Below are 23375 nucleotides of genomic sequence, written 5' to 3' on the forward strand. Positions count from 1 at the left end.
CGCTGATGTGATAACCAAAGTGTCTGAGGACTGAGATGCCTTCTATCTCCCCGGTGGCCATCTCCATTCCTGAGTTGCATGGGAATCCTGCAAAAGGCATCTATTGTGGATGGGGCAAAGGTGAGACAGCTCTTGGGAAGGCACCATTGGCATTTCTCATGTCCCTCCCAGTTTCTCTCTCCTTGGTGAAACAGACATGCATGTCTCTCCACTAAAAGGCTAAAGAAAGACAAAAGGGTGCCATCTGGAGCTGTCTGGCTATCCTTGGTCACATGGCATCAATTATTTTATTAATCTTCCACTCTTCATGATTTCCCTTTTTTCATTTCCTACCCATAAAATTAATTTCATCAGTGTCTCAGAGCTGATAAGATTCCCTGACACTTGCTCGTGCTAAACAAAGTCATATGAGACTGATTGACAAAACCAACTTGTAATTTAAATTTCAAATTGTAATTATTAGGCAGACTAAACATTTGTGTCATTTCAACCAGTGCATACTTTCCCAAAGGGAAGTAAATTTTCACGAGGTTGTACCATAAACATAACTTCGATGGAGGAGTTAAATTACATGATTAAAATTTAATATCATTAGTCTCCAATAGCTTTATGTATCTCTTTAAAATAGAAACCTTCCTTAAAGGCAGACTGAATAAGTAACCTGGCAGGGCACTTTTTCTCCGATAAAGGGTCTGGAGAGCCATGATTAACTTTTGCCACTATAATTCTCCATTTGTCAGTCTTCTATTACTTAATGACTTCCATTTCTATTGACATGGCCTTTCTTTAGATAAGTCATTAATGACTTGAGCTGAAAAACATGTTCTACTGACATTACATATGTAATATGCATAAATTTTTAAATTCCCTTTTCAGTGGCCAATACTATTTCTGAGTACAGTCCATGCAGGAGAGAGTGAAGAACTTATCTCTTTCTATAGCTCTAGCCCATTGGTTTTCTCATCCCTGAAGCTACACACAACAAAGCTTCTTCTCAATTGACACCATTGCAGGTGTGTGAGGATGGCTCTGCTGATTCTCCTGAGCCAGTCTGAACACCTCTCAGCAACATATGCTCCTCTCTAGCTGCAAGGCTGCAATCCCCATACCATCCTTTGTATGTTCTCCAGTTTATCTATATCCTGCTTAAAGAATAATATTCAGAATGAGCAATATAAGCCAAGTGCGAAAAAAGAGCAGGAGTGCCTGTCTGTACTCCCTTCTCTCTTCTTCACTCAGTCATTCATTCATTCAGCCAACTCAGATTGGTGCCAAGCTGTTCACTGACAACAGAAAGATAAATGACAAAGGTGGAGATTTAGACATGTACATATGTTGCAACAGTAGGATTCAGTTTCTTATCTCTTCCCTGGGAATGAGCTCATTCTAGGGGAGCGAGAGACTCATTCCAGGGGAGGCAATAAGAAAACCCTCTCAAAGGAGGTGATGGTTGAGTTGTTTATTGAAAGATGACAATGGATTTTCAAATTAGAGAAAGACTTGAGAAATGGGAAAGGCATCCAGGTATGATTGGGAAATGCACAGACTCCAAAAGACAGGAAGGGGATATGGATCCACAGAGCCACAGGACGTCAGAACAGACTAACCAGAAAGCAGGAGCTGAGAACAAGGAGCTCTGCAGGTCTTGCTACCTGGTTCCCTATCATTGAAGGCACCAGAGAGGCCTCACTGGAATCTAAACAAAGGAGGAGCGTTTCCTGATGGTAGATAAACTATCAGGTAAGTAAGTCCAATGAGTGTCTGCAGAGAAGAAAATGAAAAACCCCTAAGGGCAGGGGTAAAGACGCATTAGAAGCTTGGAGAGTAGCATCAGTTAGCCATGATGAGGCATGAATTCAGGCAGGGCTTGCAGTAAGTTGGTGGTAGAATGTACTGAACTTAGAGCCTGAGTTATTGTGGATGCTGAGAGGAAGCGTTCCACGATAATTCCATGTTTCTGCCTTGAGTTATTAAAAGACTGGAGTTGCTCTGTAGGGAGGTAGAAAGCTCAGCAGGAAGCATGGGTTGGAAGAAGAGAAGCAGCTGAGTTTTAGGCAAAAAGAGAGAAATTATTCGGAAAAAAAATCAAGTATATTTTAGAAGATAATGTTAAAAGCAGTGTCAATAATTTCTTATATAAAACATATTTATAGAAGTAAGATGTGGGAAGCACCTAGTGAATAAAATCAGATAACTTATGAAAACTCAGAAACCATTGTGCAGACTTTACATACAGCATATAAGTCTGAAGGACTTTCCACGTAAAAATTGAATTTCCATTCTTAGAAGTTAAGGGCTTTCTTATAAATGTTTAAGTATGAATATTTTTACGTAGATTTTGCTTTAGGTAGGTTTCTTCTCGATCAGACAAATATGGGGAAAAATAATATTTGAACATATTAATAATTGAGAGCCCTTTAGGGTTTTTTCATGAGAAGGAACTGAATTACCGAGGTTTTAACATATTTGATAAGCATCCTCAAGTGTCCTGGTTTCAGCTACCTCTCCCTTCAGAAGTGTTGCTTCATGTAGACACTTGTTTTCTATCATTTCTATAGATACTGAAGACTCAGTTTGCAGTATCTATAGTCTTCAGATACTGAAGACTCAGTTTTCTATCATTTCAATTACTAAACTCTTTGAAAAAATAAAATTTCATCTCGTCATTTCAAACTCAAGCTTATACATGGAGATTGTTAACAAGGCTTCTTCAGTAAAATGATCCTTCCATCTTTTGTTCTCAAATGCTAATGTAAACAAAACAGTTGATTATTTTATATCCATTACAATCTTGACATTCATGGAAGGGAAGACTGCCTCTAGGGATGAAAGAAGAGCAAAATAAGAAATATCACAGATGGGTCAGGGGGAGCGCTGCTGTTGTGGTTGGAGAAGCAGCCAGAGCCAGGCCCTGTGGCGGGTGTCTGGGAGGTGGCCCTCCTGGAGTGGAAGGCGGCCCTCCTGGAGTGGAAGGCCATGCAGCACCCGGGACTTCCCAACTGCACCAGCCGCGGTGTTCCAGAGCCTGGGCAGGAGCACCACGCGAACTGAGAGGCCGCTCCCTGGGGAAGGCCAGCGGGTGTGGTATTTTCATGAGGAACTGTGGAACACAGAGGCCAATAGATCCTCTGTTATATATTTAATTTTTCAATCATGATTGGCACTTGTGGAAGCACTCTAAGAAGTAGGTGAGTAGGAGACAAACACATGGCCTAAGAAGCTTCCGAATAGTGTCTTCAATGGAGTTCCTGATATCATGGCTTCCACAGGCCCAACAGGACAAAAATTGTTTGAGGCATGCTTCCTCGGGGCAGTGAACATTCCATGGCCACCTGAGCAGACTTCTAGACTTCCCCAGCCTGGAATCACTCCTTCAGTGCAGATGCTTGTCCGCCAAGAAAGCTCATTCCTTTTCCTTGATAGGTGTTCTCTGGTTCTTCCAGCGCCTCACAGGGTCTTGCTCCTCATGCAGGAGAGCTGGCGTCCCATCTTCCTCCTCTGAGTTGCTGCCCATCCCTCTTCCTTGACCTGCAGAGCTGTCTGTGAGCACCTCTCTTTTTTTCTCCTGTCAAATTCCTTTCTAGCTATGTTCCATCAGCTAAGTACAGGGAGTCTCCACACCGCTTCCAGGCCATGGTTCACACACAGGCCTGCCTGGCCTCTGGGTACAGCGGTGTCAGGCAGAGGTACTTTCCGTCACCAGAAGTCCGTGCCTGTCGGGGCAATGGGTAATCATTCTTGGAGAAAGATGGGTTGAATATGCAGCTTGTGCATCCCTACCTGTCAGGATCCAAGTCCGTGAACGTGAACTACGCCGAAAGAGCAACCAACAGGCAGCCGCCCTGCACCTCCACGCCCTCCCTCTAGGCAACAGTATAATCAGAATCTTAGCACGAGAGTATTCGTCAAGAAGGGTTCTTCCCTCATCCAAAATAACAGAGTGGGTACTTCTGCTGTCCTGAGTCCAGGACACACCTGAGGAGCATTGCCCTTTGGAGCTGGACACTGTTCCCTCCCACAGCCAGGAAGACGGTTGGCTGTCCGTGCATCGGTCGTGCCCTCAGTCAGTGGCTCTCATAGGACAGTCCTCTATCAGCAGTGGCAACACCACCCGGGCACTGGGCAAATTCTCAGACCCCACTGCAGACCAACCAAATCAGAAACTCTGTGGGTGGAGCCCAACAACCTGGGTTTAACGAGCCCTGCAGGTGATCCTGATGCCGCGGTTCTCAAAATCCTGGGAGTTTGTTAGAAATGCCGCCTGTAATCTCAACACTTTGGGAGGCCGAGGTGGGCGGATCACTTGAGCTCGGGAGTTTGAGACCAGCCTGGTCAGTATGGTAAAACCCCGTCTCTATTAAAAAATACAAAAAAAAAAAAAAATTAGCTGGGCATGATGGCTCACACCTGTAAACCCAGCTACTGGGGAGGCTGGGGCAGGAGAATCACTTGAACCCAGGAGGCGGACGTTGCAGTGAGCAGACATGGCGCCATGACGCTCCAGCCTGGACCTCACAGTGAGACTCCATACCCCCACTCTACCAAAAAAAGGCACATTTATGGGCTCCCACCTTCACCTACTAAATCAAAACGTCTAGGGACAAAGTCTAGAAAAGTGAGTCGTAACAAGCCCTCCGGGTACTCCTCATGCCCATCTGAGTGAGAGAACCACCACTCTGTACCACTGGGCCACGGGTGGCAATGGTCTCTGCAGTCCTATGTCTTGCCCCTAGTCTACCTCATGCAGATAAATGCAAAGGTAATATTTCAACTGAAGACTGTCATTCTGTTTGTGGCCACCTGCCTTCAAATAGAAAAAATGAGTAGGTGTATTATCTTGTCTGGGACCTGAAACTATCTGGAAGGCCTGATGGACAAAACTTGAACAATTTTGAATCCCAACTGACTCCATAGTAAGTGCTGCCACATTTGGTACTGGTGCAGAAACTCTATTAGCTCAGAGAAAAGTAACCTACTGAAAACTTTCAGAGGTTTTCAGATCATCCATGCAGAGTATTTTCGCTTGTGTTTTGAATTGGTTTCTTTGCCAGCACAATTTCAGTGCAAATAGCTCGGCAACGCCTCATTGTTGCAATTGAACTGGATCCCATTTTTCCCTTTGATAACACCTTGCTGAGTTTCCCTCTGAAAAAGCCCCTCTGACAGCACATTTTCAGAATCCTGTTGTCTTTTCTATTATTGCTTAGCCAAAACTTTGGCACATGAATTTTAGCTGTTCTCCATAGTATCAACTGGGCTTAGGCTATTGATCAGAGAGCAATCTGGCCATTTGCAGGGAGCACTGGCCATTTGCAGGCCCTGGATACCTTTGTTTCCCTGCTGGGTCTCTGGCCTACAACTCTGAACATTTCAGCAACCTCTTCCCGCATCTAAACACTCTTCTTCTGAGACCATCTCTGGGTTCCACTTGTGAGTGCATGGGAAAGAGCTCAGTGCCCTCACGCCCAGCAGAAAAGGGACTTTGTCCAATCTAGAATTATGTCTCTTGACTCTATTTCTCCTTGCAGAAAATATTTATTTTCTTTTTTTTTTTCTTTTTCATTTGAGATGGAATTTTGCTCTTGTTGACCAGGCTGGAGTGCAATGGCGTGATCTCGGCTCACCGCACGCAACCTCTGCCTCCTGGGTTCAAGTGATTCTCCTGCCTCAGCCTCCTGAGTAGCTGGGATTACAGGCGTGTGCCACCACTCCTGGGTAATTTTGTAATTTTAGTAGAGACAGGGTTTCTCCATGTTGGTCAGTCTGGTCTCGAACTCCTGACCTCAGGTGATCAGCCTGCCTCGGCCTCCCAAAGTGCTGGAATTACAGGTGTGAGCTACCACACCTGGCCATATTTCATTATTTTTAAGATATCCATTCAGGCTACAGGATACACCAATATCCAGCTTCTGTCTTTCTCTATAGCATTTCAATATTCATTGCCTGATTTCAAAAAAAAGATGTTAGAGGCAATAAAATCCAACTCACTAAGCACTAAACATGTTTGAATTTTTTTTTATATACCAAAGAATACCTTCCCAGCAGCCGTCATTTTCTTTGCAATGAACCTTATCCAGCTTTTGGACAATCCTTGTGTTAAAAACAAGTTCTGTCTAAAATCTTCCTGCGTTTCAGGACTTGACACAGGGAGGTGTACTGAGAATTATGCCTTTGGTTGACATGTCTAGAAGCTGAAAGAAAAATAGGCTATTTCTTCCTTGAAAATCAGGTTTAAACATTTTCAATCAATAAGATATGTGATTTTGCCAATCTGTCACTCACTCTTCCTCTGGAAATTAGCCAGTCATTATCACCCATATTTTCAAGTTTAGAAGTTTTAATTGGACTACACAATAAGGGAGCAATTTAAAAATGACCAAGGAGAAATACGGATATTTAATGAAATATAGATTTTGGAAATATGTGCTTCCTAATGCCCTTTTATGACCAACGGTATTTACCCTTTTGAGGAAATATCAAATAGAGAAGTGTGATTTATTTCTCAATATGCACAGTTCTAAGTATTTTTATTATTCTAACTATACTCTGATCATTTACTGTTTCTTGAAAAATGCTAATTTCCCTTTCTGCTGAATAATTCCATGTTCCTTAGTAGAGCATTGTAAGCGACACATTTTGTTGGGGTAAATAAATGTTTATGTCAGAATTCTTCCTGAATATCAGAGAAGTAAAAATATACATTTTTTATTTGCTCTGTAACACAATAATCCTAAAGCAGTTTGAAAGTGAAATACATGATGAAATAAATTTGCCTCACATGTTGTAAATATTCAATGAAAGCTTGAGCGAATAAATGAATGGATCAATTAAAATGTTTAATTAACAATTCCCCTTTTGAACTTAATATGGGAGATGCCTCAGAAAAAATATGATACAAATTTAATTTGACTTTTTCCCACTCTTGTTTGAGACTTGCTTTCTGATTCACTGGTTGTTAAGCTTATTATCAGTCCTGGTAAATCAGGTCTAAGTGCCAATCAAAACACAGCCTTTTGTAAAGAAGATTGAAACTGTGTAAAAGTGTCATAAAATGTGGGCCTCGGGCCATGACTGTACGCAAGTTCTGAGGGACAGTTACTAAATTCTCAGTGACCTGGAAATCAAAGAAGGCAAGTCATGAACGAAATGTGTTTTTGAGAAAAATAAGGTGCCAGCAAAGTCAAGCATTTTAACTTTTCCATTATCCTTTTATTTTTTAATATGGAAAGAAATTATTGATTCATTATAAACACCAACTTTTTTACTTGCATAAAATATTACTTTTTTGTATAATTAGTAACATGCCAAAATTGAATGAATTTGGGGAGAAATTAAAAGGATTACCTCTAAAGAATATACTGAAGAGAATAACAATAGGCCTAAGCAGAAATGAGAGATAAATCACTTCCGTCACTTAGATACCCTATGTCCAGGAATATATTAAGAAAAAAAAAACACCTCCATTAGAAGAATTATTTGGCCTTGGGTAGAAAACCTAATTAAGAATTTGTTTACTTTATGTCAATTACATAATTTAAAAGTATTTTAAATAGTCATAAATAATTAACATACAAATAACAAACGTATTAAAATACATACATTCATGTGTCTTACCATACATACGTGTCTATAGTGGCAAAATACTGAATTAAAGTGATTATTCAGATGATTAACAATGAAATCTACTTCATATCCTTTACTCAACACTGTTAAACGAGTTTCTATCACCTGTGGAATAAAGTTCAAATCCTTCTAGGCTACACCTACTAAGCTGCAATGCTTTTACCAGTTGGAACAAGCATTTATTGAAGGTAGATCAATGAAATATCACTCTCTGATTCCTTTGTCTTTCATATTCCTCCAAATGGTATTGGAATGCCTTTATTTGAAAAATTAAGTGGTAGAGTTTTACAGTATTTTCTTATACCAATACTTTATAGAAATAGGAAAATTACAATTCTAAAAACTTCTATCCTACTTTCTTCAGCCATGATCACACAATTGATTATAATTAGGCCTCCGTTTTGTGCACCTCTGCAGTGATTCACCTACAGCTTGATTGGGCTGCATCTCCATCTACTAACCATGATTAGGTCAAATATCCTTGATTGGATCTTTCTCTTGTAACAGTAAGCCTCGCTCTCATTGATGGACTCATGCCCCTCCCTAGACGCCCTCATCCATCAGATGAGTAATTTTCCTATAAATAACTCACTTACTGCTTTATTTATTTTATATGCTTATTGTAGAAAAAGCTTAAATGTAGAAATACATGGAGAAGAAAATGAAAATCTAAATACATCCGTACCAAGGAACAATTATTCTAAACATGTTGCTGCAGTACATTCTACTGCTCATATTGAATTGAGGTATCAGGGCGTTCAGTCCACTGCATGTGTTTATATATCAGAAGCATTTCCGGTGTCACTGCAATCTCCCCATACTCTATGACATGCACCACACAAAATGGAAAAAGTATTAATTTATTTTGTAACTCAACCCTCAGATTAATTAATATTTATTGATTCCCTACCACTATTTTAGGCTCTGGGCTCATACCTGGGAACAAAAAAACTATACTTACTTGTCATATTATATATTTAAGTGCGTACTAAATATATACAATATATATACTTAAATGTATAATATAATATAAAATATATAATAAATATATAATATGACAAATAGGCTGATAAATGCTACAGAGAGAATACAGCCCATTAAGGTAATGTAAGCAATGTTAAATCCGTGCAATAAAATTATACATAATTATATCTTTAACTTTTTGCATAAGCAAAAGTTAAAGACACGTGTGTTTAATAAATAAGCTTTCAGCCCCCCAACTTTTATGATATATATGCATGTATAGAAACACACATGTATAAACACTTATATTCTCTAGTTTTCATCAGTAAAATTTTGTTTATATGTTGTGCTCTTCTCCCCAGAGAGATGATAAGTTTGAGATCTACCCCGAAATAATTCTTCCCAAGATTGAAACCACATTCTAGAATACTCACACAGTATCAAGCCCTCCTTGCAGTAATTTATCCATTTCCTGTCTGTAATCAATTTATAAGCATGCTTTTTTCCTATAAAATAGGGATTTTTATAGTACTATTTTTCTTAGAAACATTTCGCTTTAGTAACTGGCAACGTTCAGTTTCTTCACCTGAGTGGTGGTTGCATATTTTTGTTCCCTTTGGTAAGTCACCAAGGCTTATATCTGTATACAGATGCCTCTTGAACAGTGGGTTTCAAGAGACAAATTTGTTGTGTACTTTAACACAGTTAATGTTCCAGCCATAGTATGGGCTCTGGACGGAAGCCAAACACACCCACAGTCCAGGTGCCTTAGAGTTTATTTTCTCCCTTTCTCTTAGGGAAAATGAATCAAGCACTGATAATATCCAGGTTATTCAAATAATTATGATGTAATTATTATTATACATTTTTACATATTATACCTATTATTATACATTATACATTAATAGTAATACATTATACATATTATGATGTAATAGCTGCAGACTTAAGAGAAGAGGGGTTTTCCTGAACCACATCCGACCCTGCCCCCATGTCAGGGCTCCTCCTGGATGCAGCAGCAGGGACTAAATTGGCCACACTCCCCTGGGCAGTGCCCGTGAACTGGTCATTTTTTCCCTGGAATTGTGCTACGCCTGCACTACCATCATTCCTACTTATCCTAGGAAAGGACAACAAGACAAATTCCAAACTGGGTATTTTTTAAAATTTCAATTCTATATTTTATTCAATATACCCAAAATTATTTTATTTTAACATTTAACAGTTTATTTATTTTTATAATTTATTTAACAAATTATTTTTCTTTTAATTTATTTATAATTATAATTATTATTTAACATTTAATCAATATAAAAATATTAATGAGATATTTTTATGTTTTTAATTTTAACTTCTATTTAGATTCAGGGGTACATGTGCAGGTTTGCTACATGGGCACATTGTGTGACACTGAGGTTTGGGGCACAAATAATTCCATCACTCAAGTAGTAAGCATAGTACCCAATAGGTAGTTTTCTAATCCTTCCTTCCTTTCTTCTTCTCACCTCTTGTAGTTCCCAGTGCCTATTATTCCCATCTTTATGTCCATGAGTACCCAATACTTAGCTCCCACTTATAAGTGAAAACATACAATATTTGGTTTTCTATTCCTGAATCAATTTGCTTAGGGTAGTGGCCTGCAGCTACATCCATGTTGCTGCAAAGGACATGATTTCATTCTTTTTTATGGCTGCATAGTATTCCGTGCCAACACCAGGTGTTTTGTGAATTAGAAGCAGTTAAGTTTCAGTTTCATACCTAAGAGTGACCACTAGGATGCATGAGATTAATGTCTTCTTAGCTTATGTTCTGCATTCACTTTCTACTTAAGGTGGCTACTTTCTCAAAAGCAATTTCTCTTTTCTTTTTTCTCCAAATCATGGAAAAGCAGAAGACCACACTGAGAAAGCTCTATGAAGTCAGGCACCTTTGATTCTCAGATGTATCCCAGATGCCTGGAATGGTGGCTGTTTTGCAGCAGATGCTTACTGAATATTTATAGATTTACTGGCTCGGTGGAGCTTACCATGCTCAGCATAGAGAAGTCCATTATGCTAGTGGAATTGCAAGAGCAGTTAAGGCTGTGAATTCTGACTGGGAGTCACTTTCACCTTGTCCTATAAATACTCACCTATCGTTGTTGCCAATACTGTCTTATTATTTCCATTTTCAGTTATTCCAGTGAAATATTAATCGTAGAAAAACTGTGGAGGGAGAATACATTGATATATTGTGGTTATATTAATCAGTGTGATCCCTTTCCTCTGCCCACGTCTTCATTATACCTTCTACCCTGAGCTCCTGGGGGTCTGACTGCTGCTAAGGGCAGCCAGACCACTGGGCTCAACTATGCTACTGGGGAAGATTTTTAATAGCGTAAAGTGTGAGCAATTCAAATTCTTGGCTCTTGCATTTTAAATTCGGAGGTGCTGCCGTAGATTTTTAAAAAAATTGAATGATATGTGGTGTATAACAGAATAAGAAAAATTCCTCCAGCTGACAAAAAGAAAAAAGCCCAAGAAGAAGTTATAATGAGGTACTGGAAGATTTTCCTGAGGAGAGAGTGTCTTCCAGTCCATCAGGTGCTAGTTCATCAACTAGCAATGGGAGAAATCCCAGAGAGGATTCTGGAATATGTAACTGTGGCTAATAATAAGTATTTATCTTTTCACACTTCATTTTCTATGTGCATGAATGCAAGTATTGTTTGTTTAGCCAACATGTGCTTCCAACACACCTATTTTATAACTTAATTTTTAAGATATAAAAAAGTCGCATTTTTCAGTTAATAAACATGTTAATTTTCATGAAATCTTAACTTTATTCATTAATATAAATAAACAGAATTGGAAGAGATAGGCTACAGAGTGTGAATGTCACCAAATGCTCTTTATGGAACTATTAATAATTTAAACTCACCAGAAAGAAGCATCCTCTTCACTCCCAATAATCCCATTAATCCTAGAAGCTGCTTATTTTAATCAACATCTATTTGAAACAAATGGCATCTGATTGGATTTCCAATTACATTTCTGAGATCATATGTGTCGTTGTGTATTTTTGTATATACTAATTAAGTATTCCTATTTCATATTTTGAAAGTTGATTGCCATTGGCCTTTTAGTCTATGTTGCATTGGTCTTCTGAGCAAGTTGGATGAAATCTTAACTAGTAGGGATATTACTCTACTGGTTAATCTAAACATAATCTACCATTTACATTGAAATAACTTCTAAAGACTATGGGTGGATAGTCTTTGAGCTTTATTTATGGTATTTTTAATGTACATATTTTAAAGTGTAGGTATTCACATCAATCTTTAAAATATATGTGTGTGTACATATATGGTTTTTGCCTTTGGTGCTTTGATTTGAAAAACTTTGGCTAGCCAGTGATGATGCAGAAAATCAGTTATAAATGCTTCCATTTTTATAATAATAGTGTTACATTTTATGTACAAAATTTTAGAATCTAATTTTATTCTTTTACAGTTGGTAATTTCATTATCACAACCCTCAGTTAGGCTGCAATTCTATTTTCCCCCAATTGTATTTGTGTCTGGAATTGTTTGCAAAAGTTCTGTTCTGTTAAATTAATCTCACTGCTTATTCCTGTTCGCAGTATTTTAATTATTTTAGTTTTAGTATACATTGTAATATCTGGTTAGACTATAACTCCCTCACATTACTTTATAAATGTCCCTTCCTGTCTTTTGTATTTATTTCTCTAGATAAACTTTAGAATACTCTTTTTGAATTCCAATTTTTTTCTATAATTTTTGCCACAGTATTAATTATACAAGCTTATTTGAACAAAAGTGATTTTTTCTCCATATAGAGAATGTGTTATTCCATTTATTCACATTTTCTATTATATCTATTAACAAAATCCTGTCTTTTTTTATTTTCCTTATTTCCTTGTTACTAGTTTTTCAACAAACATTATGCACCTAATGTGTTCTAGGCCCTGGACTAGCCACTGGCAGACAGCTAGAGTCTTTACACAAGAGCAGCTTGGCTTTTCTGTTTCAAGTATAGAGATTGCTGGTCAATAAAGATACTAAGTGATTTATTACAATACAGCAGAAGAAATTATTAGAGAGTCCATGAAAAAATGCTATGAGAACAAACAATGGGAGAACCTAAGCTAATGGGTTGGAGGGCCAGAAGAGACACATTAGAGCTGGAGCCTGGAGGATTAGCAGGAGTTGAGCATACCAGGAGAGATAGGAACCAAGGAGAAGAGGGGAGGGGCTCTGGAGAGAGGGAGTGTCATGAAGGCCAGGTGCCTGTGAGACCATAGAGCGCAGAAGAGCATCAGCTGGAACAGAGGCAAGGGGAAGGTGAAAGATGAAGCTGGAGATGGGGGTGGAGCCAGAGGTTCAACAACTGTCTGTATTGTGCCATCACAGGAGGTCAGAGTGGATTTCATGGCATGATCATATTTGCATTTTTGAAAATGTTCTCTAATTAAGGTGCTGACAATTAATTGGAATGGATCAGGCATACAAAGATCCTTTAAGAAATTATTGTAAAGATTCAGGCAAGACAATGATGAACTGGAGTAGAGTAGGGTCAGTAGGGATGAGAAAGAGGCAGTGTTAGCTAAAACTTTATTCCTAGTCACAGAGGCAGAGTCTAGGACACATCAGTGAAAAATTGTATCTATTCCCACAAGGTAATAAAATAGATAACAAGGTAACTGCACCAAAGCTGCTGGTTCCCCTGCAACTTATGAGCTTGGTAAGCCCAGCTAGTGGGTCTTTTTAATTGTGTGGACAAGAAAATGGGATAAGAGGTACTCTTCCAGGGGACTTCATGAGACAATAGCCACTGACCTAAGACAAATCGGTACTAATTTTAGCACATCATTTGGAATAATTTCTTAATAGCCTTGAGTCAAAAATTATAACTGGCTACTTTATTTAGACTAGGTATTCTACTTGTCTCTATTTTCATGTAAATGCAAAAAATAAAAAAGTTGGCCAAGTTAGAAATAAAAATCTTGAAATCAATAAAAATCTTTAATTAATCAAGTTCAAAATAATCTTGATACGTATTTCTTGAATAATGATCAAATACATTTATTAACAAACCTTAGAATAAAAATCTTGAATAGTTATTAAATACATATATTAAGGTTCATAATGTTTCATTGGCTTTGTTATTACATTTTTTATTTTAGAAATAATCAGCACACATAAAATCCAATAGAAATAGCTCACAAAAAGAAACACATCACTTATAAATGTATTAACCCTGAGTAAAACAATAACAAAATGCCTAAGTATTAAGATTTTAAAAATTAGAAATGGATTAAAATTAGGAAACCTGTTATAATTTATATGACCAACTAAGAAGACACAGATAAGGTATGCAATAAAGTTCAAACATCACAGGGAGAAAGGTGATACCAGACAGTAATGTGATACCAGACAGTAATGCAAGATTTAAGGGTACAACAGAGATAGCAGACTAGGGTGACAATAGGTAAAAACGATGCATTGTATTTTTCAAAATACCTAGAAGAAAGGACTTGAAATGTACCCAACACATAGAAATGATAAATACTTGGGTGACAGGGGCTGTAAATCCCCTGACTTGATCATTACACATTCTATGCATCCAACAAAACTCCACATACACCAAGTATAATGTGTCAAAACTACATTTTACAAAGTTAAATGAACAGAGTAGGAAACATAGTTGTTTATGGGATTTGTGCTTTACCCCAAGTAAAATGCATCATAAAAAACCTATAATGATGATAAAAATGTATTGATAAAATGTTTGTCTTTGTTTAAAGAAAGGTATAATGTAGCACAATGAAGCCTAAAAATCAGCATTAACAGCAGACTTTTCTCAAAAGATTTTCACCAACTTCATGCTCACATCTTCCCTGTCAGCCTGATGCTGCCCGGCCAGCCCGGTGTAATCAAGTGTCCCTTTCGTGATTTATGACCAGTTTTTAAAACTGTCAGTCTCCCTTAGCAAGACCACTTTTCTGGACAGGTGAGTTAGTGGGGAATGGGACACTCGGAAACTGCCTGCTCAGCACCTGGGTTTGCAGCTGTGCTCAATCACTGCTGTCTCTCCAAGGCCGCTCCAAGGCCCTGGCTAAAGAGGGGCTGGCACTGGCAGTGACAAATGAGGGGTTCTTGGCGATTGCCCATCAGGTAGTGAAAGGCAAGAGGAGTCAGAACTTTGACACATGGAACTAGTGCTTATAGTATCACCTTCATATGAGCCCTATCTGTTTCATGGTTGCAAGAGGAGTGGCATTTCTAAGAGCAGACAGGATCCCTCTACATAGCATTTACTGCAGAGGCTTTGCATCGAGTCCACCAATGACAAGCTGCCTTCCACTAGCTGGACAGCACCCTCATTGTGGCATTGTGTGGTGGCCTTTCAAAAGACGTTGAGCATCTCCCTTCAGCTTACTTTTGCATTAAAATTAGACACTACTTTGAAATATGAAATAGCTGAAGTAACTAATTTGCAATGCTTCAGTGAGAAGTTTGCCAACCCTAATTAACTGCTCTAGTCTCCCACAATTTTTTTCATTTGGCCCAGAAATATGTCTGTAAGAATTGTGAAGAGAAATTAAGCCTTATTAGTGTCACAGTTGGTAACAAAGAGGCAAGTAGAAAAATCAAACCTTACTCAGAGTGGATGTTTCAACCAAAGCTGAAACAAAGGATGTGCACCCAGAATATCGCTGCCATTTGCCATTTATTAGCTGATGATACAGATACATGTTTTTCTTCTTGTATATCACATTCTACTTTCTGAGTTTTCCAAAATGTTTGAAACCAAAGGTAAATTTATTCCAAAAAAAAAAAAAACAGACGGCTTTTAAAATGTTTTCCCAAATATTTGTGACTCGGCATAGGAATTTGTTGTGTTTTCCTCCCAAGGGGTACTATGAAAATCAAAAAGAGAAACAAGGAAAAGCGCTTAAGTAAAAAAAAAATAACATCCTTCTTTCTGTCTCAAATTATTTAATACCTTTCTCTACTGTTCAATTACACGTGCACCTCAAAGTCAGTAAATGATTCATATTTGTTTTCTCTACCAATTAACTAAAGTTAATCCTATTTGACTTAACTTCCCTGAGAGATGCAGAAATGTATTATTCTATAGCAATGATTACTTCATCCTGTGTTCTTAGTCACTCAGATTTTACTACAAATTTCTTGTTTTCTTATAGCATTTCACAGTATGTGAAATTTCCATTCCTAGTAGCAAATGATAATGCTATTTGCAATGCTCTTTTAATGAATTTGTCTTTACAGACCAATTGAAACGAGAGAAAAAAGCCTTAGCAATATTCGTACTGTCAGTGTTTGTTCTGGAAGAGAAAGAAATTGCCTTTCATCTAAGACAGAACAAGGGTCCATAACATGGGTGGGTGCCCCCAACACTCATGGTTGGGCACCCTTTGCAGGCTCAGTCCTGCTGGGATGCTCTGTTGTCCTAACAGAGAAGTCCTGGTTTGTACAGGAATTTGATACTCTTATCCAAGGTGTGCAAAAACTATCTTCTGTTTAAAGGTTGCCATACTATCTTACACATTCTGTGTTCAGGTTTGTCTTACTTCACATTTTGCTATAGTATCAGACTTTGTTTATTTTTGAGTCTGAAATGAGCAGAAAGACACAAACCTCACTTTAGATTGTACAGGTTGTTCCTAAGTATATTTTACATGCATTCAATATCAAAGTTAAAAAGTAGCACTTCTTGGCTCCCTTTTATAAAATATGAGCACTTTAGTATGTTTGCTCCCACACACATGCACTTCACCATTGTTTTGGCCTACAACAACGTAATACTCCTCACATGCCTACTATTTAAAACTGTCTTTCAGAGAAGAACTATATTGCTTGGAAGCCCAAATCTTTGCTTCCATGTTTATGCCATGCATTCTCCCCACTCGTTCTATGATGAATTATTCAAAATAAGAACAGTACATCATGTGGCAACTCTTTCTTACCCTTTCAAAAATTCCACCAAAATGCTTATAATGTGCAAAATTAGTGGAAACTGTATTATCCCTGGACACTAAGTGCTTACTGTTGTCTTGCAGCATTTTGTTTGCACTGTTGGTGTAAGTGGGCAGATGTAGGGCCTCCCTCCTCACTTGCAGGAAAGCGTAATGAGGTGTTCTCACGGGAAGGAGAGCCCACACACAGCAGACAGCATTAGTCATCCATGGGAGGATAACAGGGTTCTGTCAGTGTTTGTTTGACAACACCCAACCCCAGGAACTGTGACCCCAGTCTCATCGCAGAAAACCTGACTGGACTGTGAGTGCAATGTAACATCTACAAGCCTAATTAATTACAGTGAATTGTGTTGGTGTGCAAACACTGGTGGCATAGACGAGGTAGTCATACTGGAACAAGGAGCACAGCCAGAAGCACCCACGTCCTCAGGAGCCTCTGCGGGCTCCGAGGGGTGGGACAATGTCCTCTCAAAGACCTGAGCCACAGGTCCCAGTATCAGGCACAATTCCTCTGTAAATCATCAATAGGCAGCCCTTCTCTGCATTCCATGTTCACAGCAAATATCCTGCCACAACTCTGCTTCTGTTTAGTTGACTCACTTAACAAATGCCCTTCCCTGTCCACTCAGACACTCTGTTCTCCCGGACAGATGCACTTCTCATCAGGGATTCACAAGGTGCCATTTTGCATCTCACACCCTATGGGGCAGTTTCATGGGAGCCTGGCAGGGAGAAATGAGCCTTCCCTTGGCTAATTGACAAAACCAGAATTCTGAGAGTAGGAGGCAAGGACCAGACCTTGGGAGTGGCAACCTCCTCACCCTCAATGTCTAAGACCTCTGGAATCTTCTGGGTAGCCAGCATCTTTGCTTTTCACCCCTTAACTTTTGCCTCTGTGCCACCAAATAATGCCATTTGGACTGCAGTGCCATCAGACACCTGAAGGAATGTTTGCCATAAATAGTGCCAATAGGACAGGATTAGGAAAATGTTTATGATACCAAGTAAATTCTGAGCCAGGTCTTGTGCAAGAACATCTTTACCAAGCTGTGGTAACTAAACTGGGCTACTTTACTTTGGTGAGCAACTTTTTTGAGAAACGTTTTTTGGCTTCCTTCTTGTCTGATCTTTTTCCCATGGCTACTCTTGGCCACCCCCGCAAGTGTATCTAAGTTCAGATCATGGGCCACGGTCTCAGTCATTTCCCTCAGGGGCTTGGGATGCAACTATTTATTCTTTTAATAAATTAATAATGATTCTTCATGACATGCAAAATAAATTGTTTTTATTTAGGATCTTTGACCCATTCTTTGATAATTTTAGCCCTGAGGACTTTTCCAGAATCATCTCTTTCATTACATAGGGCATTTCATTATTTAACAAAACTGAACTACAAAAATTCCCTGAGCATAGCAAGATGTTTTACAGTGCTTTTTCCTGCATACTCTCCTTCTGCACAAATATCACCCCCTTTCTCCTTGTTCTCTCCTAGGCGAACACCGTAGACCCCAAATACAAAGCTCAAGGGTTAGTTCTTGTTCTGCTTCCTGCTTAATCCACTTTCTTTGCACTTATGCAACCAGGGGCATTTGCTTGCATATCTGTACTGCACTCAGACTGTGAAACTCTTGGACAAAAATCCCAGATCTTATTCCTTCTTGTTTACTTAGCTTTTGCTACTGGACCTGTGTGAGAGAAAGCATCAGTAAATATTTGTGGGGTTGAATCGGAAAACTGAAGTCTGGTCTTTATTATGCTCCCACCCCCACCTCCTCCCAAGGGTGACTCCAAGAGCCCTCACTATTTTTCCTGAGCAAACAATAGATGGAAGACCTATTGAGATCACTGGCAAGGCAAATAAATGCTGACTTTTCGGTTTGAGGTGCTAAGGGTTTCAATTGGTGAGACATTTGTATGCATTGTAAATGGAGCATGAGGAAGCACAATTACTGGCATTACTTCTCCCTTTACTTCAGAGAGCCCTGGGCTATGCTGTTTCAGAAAAGGTATTGTTGGGTGTAAAGAATGTGGACCAGCAGATGTGAAGAGTGGGATCCAGTCCTCTATCTCCCAGGGTCCAGTTTTATGATCTAACCACTTGTTAATCTCTTGGGCTTTTAAAAATTCATAAAATATATAGGAAATTCCTGTTATTCATGTTTTATATTCCCTTCCAGCTAGACAACTGTCTGCCTCAATAATATTTAATGAAATAATACCATGTAATGGGTTATTTTGTGTCCAAATCCACATTTCTCTTTCTTCGCCTACTGAAAGTGTCAAAATAAAATTAATGGCCTGACCTGCAAACTCTCACCATAGCTTTCTTTGGTAAAATGTAGATCATCTTCCAATAATCTTGAACAGAATTGAAAGCAAAGTCTACTTAAATCATTTATAGACAACTTTCTTTCCTGCAAATTTCTTTAAAGTTGTTCAAACTTTAAATAGAAAACAGGAGACAGAAACTTCTAGGTTGCTTTATCTCCTTAGCTACTGCAAGAATTATGGCAAACAGGACAGATGCCTCCCTGTTAAATTTGTGTCTTGGTGAAATATATGTGATCATCAAATGCAAATAATTTTCCACAGAAAAGGGAGCCTTAACAAGGTGGAGATTTTAGCTTTAATTAATCAAATTAGAACACTGTTAACACAGAATGCAGTTTCACAAATCTTAACAAAATGGGACTAGTTGGAGAAAAAGTACATGGTTTCTCTTCTCAGGGAAGTTAAGTATAAGCAAATATAAAGAAAAAAAGCATTCCTCTTTCTTCTGAAGTAATAATATAGATTACAAAATAATACCAAAAACAAAAAACAAAACAGGCAGGAAGCCCATAACTCTGGTCCCTAGGGAGAGATTGACTGAGATAAGTACCAAGGTAATTCAAGCCAAGCCTACTTTTGCACAGGTTTATAAGAGGAAAGGAAAAAAATCTAAGAAGTAATGTCTAAAGAAAGTAGACAAAAAACAGTAACTTACCTAGTATCGAGGTATTTCAAAATATAAGTGGACATGAATCTAAAAAACTCGTTTGTCACAGAACCATAAAACTTGTAGAAGACAAGAGGCATGGGAGAAAATCTACATGACCACAGGCATGGCTAGGAGATTTCCAGAGTCAACACCAAAGACACTGTATTAGTCTGTTTTCATGCTGCTGATCAACACATACCTGAGACTGGATAGTTAAAGAGGCTTAATGAACTCACAGTTCCACATGGCTGGGGAGGCCTCACAATTATGATGGAAGGCAAAAGGCACATCTTACATGGTGGCAGAGAAGAGAGAATGAGAACCAGGTAAAAGGGGTTTTCCCCTATAAAACCATCAGATCTCATGAGACTTATTCATACCAAGAGAACAGTATGGGAGAAACCAACCCCATGATTCAATTACCTCCCACAGGGTCTCTCCCACAACACTTGGGAGAATTACAGGAGCTACAATTCAAGATGAGATTTGGGTGGGGACACAGCCAAACCATGTCAGGCTGTACCCACAAGGGAAGGAGTGGACACACTGAACTTCAGGAAAGCTAAAAATTCTGCTGTTTGAAAAACACTGTCAAGAGAATGAAAAGACAAGCCATAAGACTATGAGAAAATATTTGCAAAAGGCATATAAAATAAAGGACTGTTATCCAAAATATACAAAGAATACTTAAAACTCAATAATGAGAAAATAACTCAGTAAAACAGACCAAAGACCCTAAAAGATACCTTACCAAAGACAATCCACGAAAAGCAAATGAGCACAGGAAAAGTTCCACACCAAGTGCATGTCCTCAGGGAAATGCAGATTAAACCACATGAGATACCACTGTAGACCCTACGCACCCACATGGACATGGATCTTCATTTTGTGAAGGTGTAATAAGCATAGATTCTCCATTTCTTCGTGTCAGTTTTGGCAAGCCCTGTTTTTCTAAGAATTTGTTCATCTAAATTTTAAATTTACTAGCATGAGGTTATTTGTTGTTGTTTGTAAGATTTTCGGATCGCTCTTTAATGTCTATATCTTTTCATTTAAATTGTTTTCTATATCTTTATGACTTTCCACTTCCATCTGAAGATATCTGCAACTTGATTTTGAGCTCCCTAAGTTTTTCTTAATGAAGGACATTCTGTTACTTTTCCCATCAAGCACGCTCTTTTTCTTAGTTATTAATTTTTTTTTTTTTTTGAGATGGAGTCTGGCTCTGTCACCCAGGCTGGAGTGCAGTGGCATGATCTTGGCTTATTGCAAACTCTGCCTCCCAGGTTCAAGCAATTCTCCTGCCTCAGCCTCCCGAGTAGCTGGGATTACAGGTGCTCATCACCACGCCCAGCTATTTTTTGTATTTTTAGCAGAGATGGGGTTTCGCCATGTTGGCCAGGCTGGTCTCAAACTCCTGACCTCAGGTGATCCGCCTGCCTCGGCATCCCAAAGTGCTGGGATTACAGGCGTGAGCCACCACACCTGACCTAGTTATTAAATTTTTATAGTTGATATTTCTGCTTGGCTCTTGTTCATGTCTCTAGTTCTGACTTTAAAACACAAAAATCTCCCTTTGTCTTGCATGAAATGGATATTTTACTTATTTAAATTCCTAATCCTTTTTTGTTCATTTATACTTCCTCATGTGGCATTGCTATCTAATATACTTTCTTTGCTGTTATGGTGGTCACACTCCTCGGGTGTGAACACTCTTCCCTGATTTAGTGAATGCATGTTTCAAGAAGGGGTAAGGGTTGTGCCCAGGCCTAAAGCCAAAGGTACAACTGTGCTGTGATTGTGACTGCCTCCTCAGCCCACAAACCAGCCTTCTACCATTTTGCTTTACACTCTGAAGAAATAAGCCCTGGAAAGTGATAATTTCCTTCTCTTGTAATCTACCAGTCCTGGAGGTGTGAAGCGGGTGAGGAAATGTGAGAGCAGGGGATGCTTGGAGCTGGTGGTTGTGCTTAAACCATCTGTCTGTTCCTTACTCCAGCTGGTTATTAACACTGCCACAAACTTCACCCTAGTTAACTTGCCTGACATGTCTAAGGGACAAAAAATGAGCCCCTTAGGACACGTGGGGCAGCAAGAGTAACAGAAAACTTTTTCTGGCCTAATTCCTGAACTTAGAGACCTGCCCACACCCCCAGGTATCTGCCCCAGCCCCACCCAGAGACCTGAACCTAACTGCCTCTTGGAGTGCCGGCAGGCCTCACAATCCCTAATTTAGGTCTTCATATTCATAAGTCTCATTTGTCCAGAGCTTCTCAGGAGTGTGTTTTTTGGGGGAAAAGCCAAGAGTCTACACTAGCTCCATGATCTTTCTCTCTTCTCTCTCTGCTGCTTCCTTCCTTCCTTCCTTTCTTCCTTCCTTCCTGCCTTCCTGCCTTCCTGTCTTCCTGTCTTCCTTTCTTCCTTCTTTCCTTCCTTCCTTCCTTTCTCTTTGTTTAGAATAAGTAAAAACTTGAGAAACATTCAGAAAGAAAAAAGTTACATACTAAAGAAATAAGACTTTCCACTGCAAAACAATAGAGAAATTTGGCTACATTGTTGGAGTGAGAAAAGTAATTGCAATGTAAAATCTCTACTCATAGCTAAGATACTCTTCATAAGTAAATGCCACAGAAGACATTCTTACAGTGCAAGAAGTTCTAGCACTCATGCGCTTTTAAGAATGTCAGAAATTACTAGAAAAAAATATTAAACAAAATAATATTTACTTAATACAGTTAAGAAGTTTTAAATATGACTTATTGAACATTTCACCTTAGAGCTTGTCAGTCTTACCAATTTAGCCATTCTAATAGTTATAATGTAGTATCTCATTGTGGATTTAATTTGCATTTTCCTAATATCTGTTATAATATATACCACTTAACGTGCATATTGGGTGTTTTTCTTTTTTCTGAGTTTTTTTTTCAAGTAATGTGCCTACATATTTTTAATTGGGTTATTTTTCCCCAGGACTCACTTCTAAAAACTTCCACTAAGTACCTACAGTTATAAGCTTATTCTTTAATGCAAATTAGCATGAATTCTAATAAATCATTTATCATAAAGATTAATCTAATAAGATCCACATCGTTATTTAATAGATGTCATAAACATATTTCAATAGAACAATAACACTGGGAAAAAAGGAATAAAAGATAAAACTATTAGCCTCAATAAACAAGCAGTACCATACTTCACTGTCAAACTCTAGAAAACACACTTTCAAATTCCGCTACATTGTGCTGCTGATGACAGTGTGGACTGACAAACTTTTAGAAACAATTTGGCCCTTTTTCACCCAAGAGTCTTTAAAATGATCATACAATTTGATCCTGAAATTTTACTTACAGAAGTTTATTCCCCCAAAAGATATAAATATTTATTTAGAACACTATAACAGAACTCCATTATGGTATGATTTTCTTAGTTCATTTGGGCTGCAATAAGAAAATACCATAAACCAGGTGGCTTATAAACAAGAGAAATGTGTTGTCCTCAGTTCTGGAGGCTGGAAGTCCAAGATCACGATACCAGTAGATTTCATGTTTAATGGAGGCCCACTTTCTGGTTTATAGGCGGCACCTCCTCACTATGCCCTCACACGGTGGAAGGGGCAACAGTCTCCCTCAGGCCTCGTTTATTTTTTATCTTGATTTGTATTATTTGTATGTGTTTATTTTTGTTGTTTTTGTATGTGTACATATTCATGGGGTGCAAGTGCAATTTTGCTACATTGATACATGGTGGTGAAGTCGGGGCCTTCCCACACTGTACCCATCACCAACCTCACATAGCCCACTCCCCT

Source organism: Gorilla gorilla, chromosome 6 (assembly GCF_029281585.2).
Source record: "Gorilla gorilla gorilla isolate KB3781 chromosome 6, NHGRI_mGorGor1-v2.1_pri, whole genome shotgun sequence".
Lineage (NCBI taxonomy): Eukaryota > Metazoa > Chordata > Mammalia > Primates > Hominidae > Gorilla > Gorilla gorilla.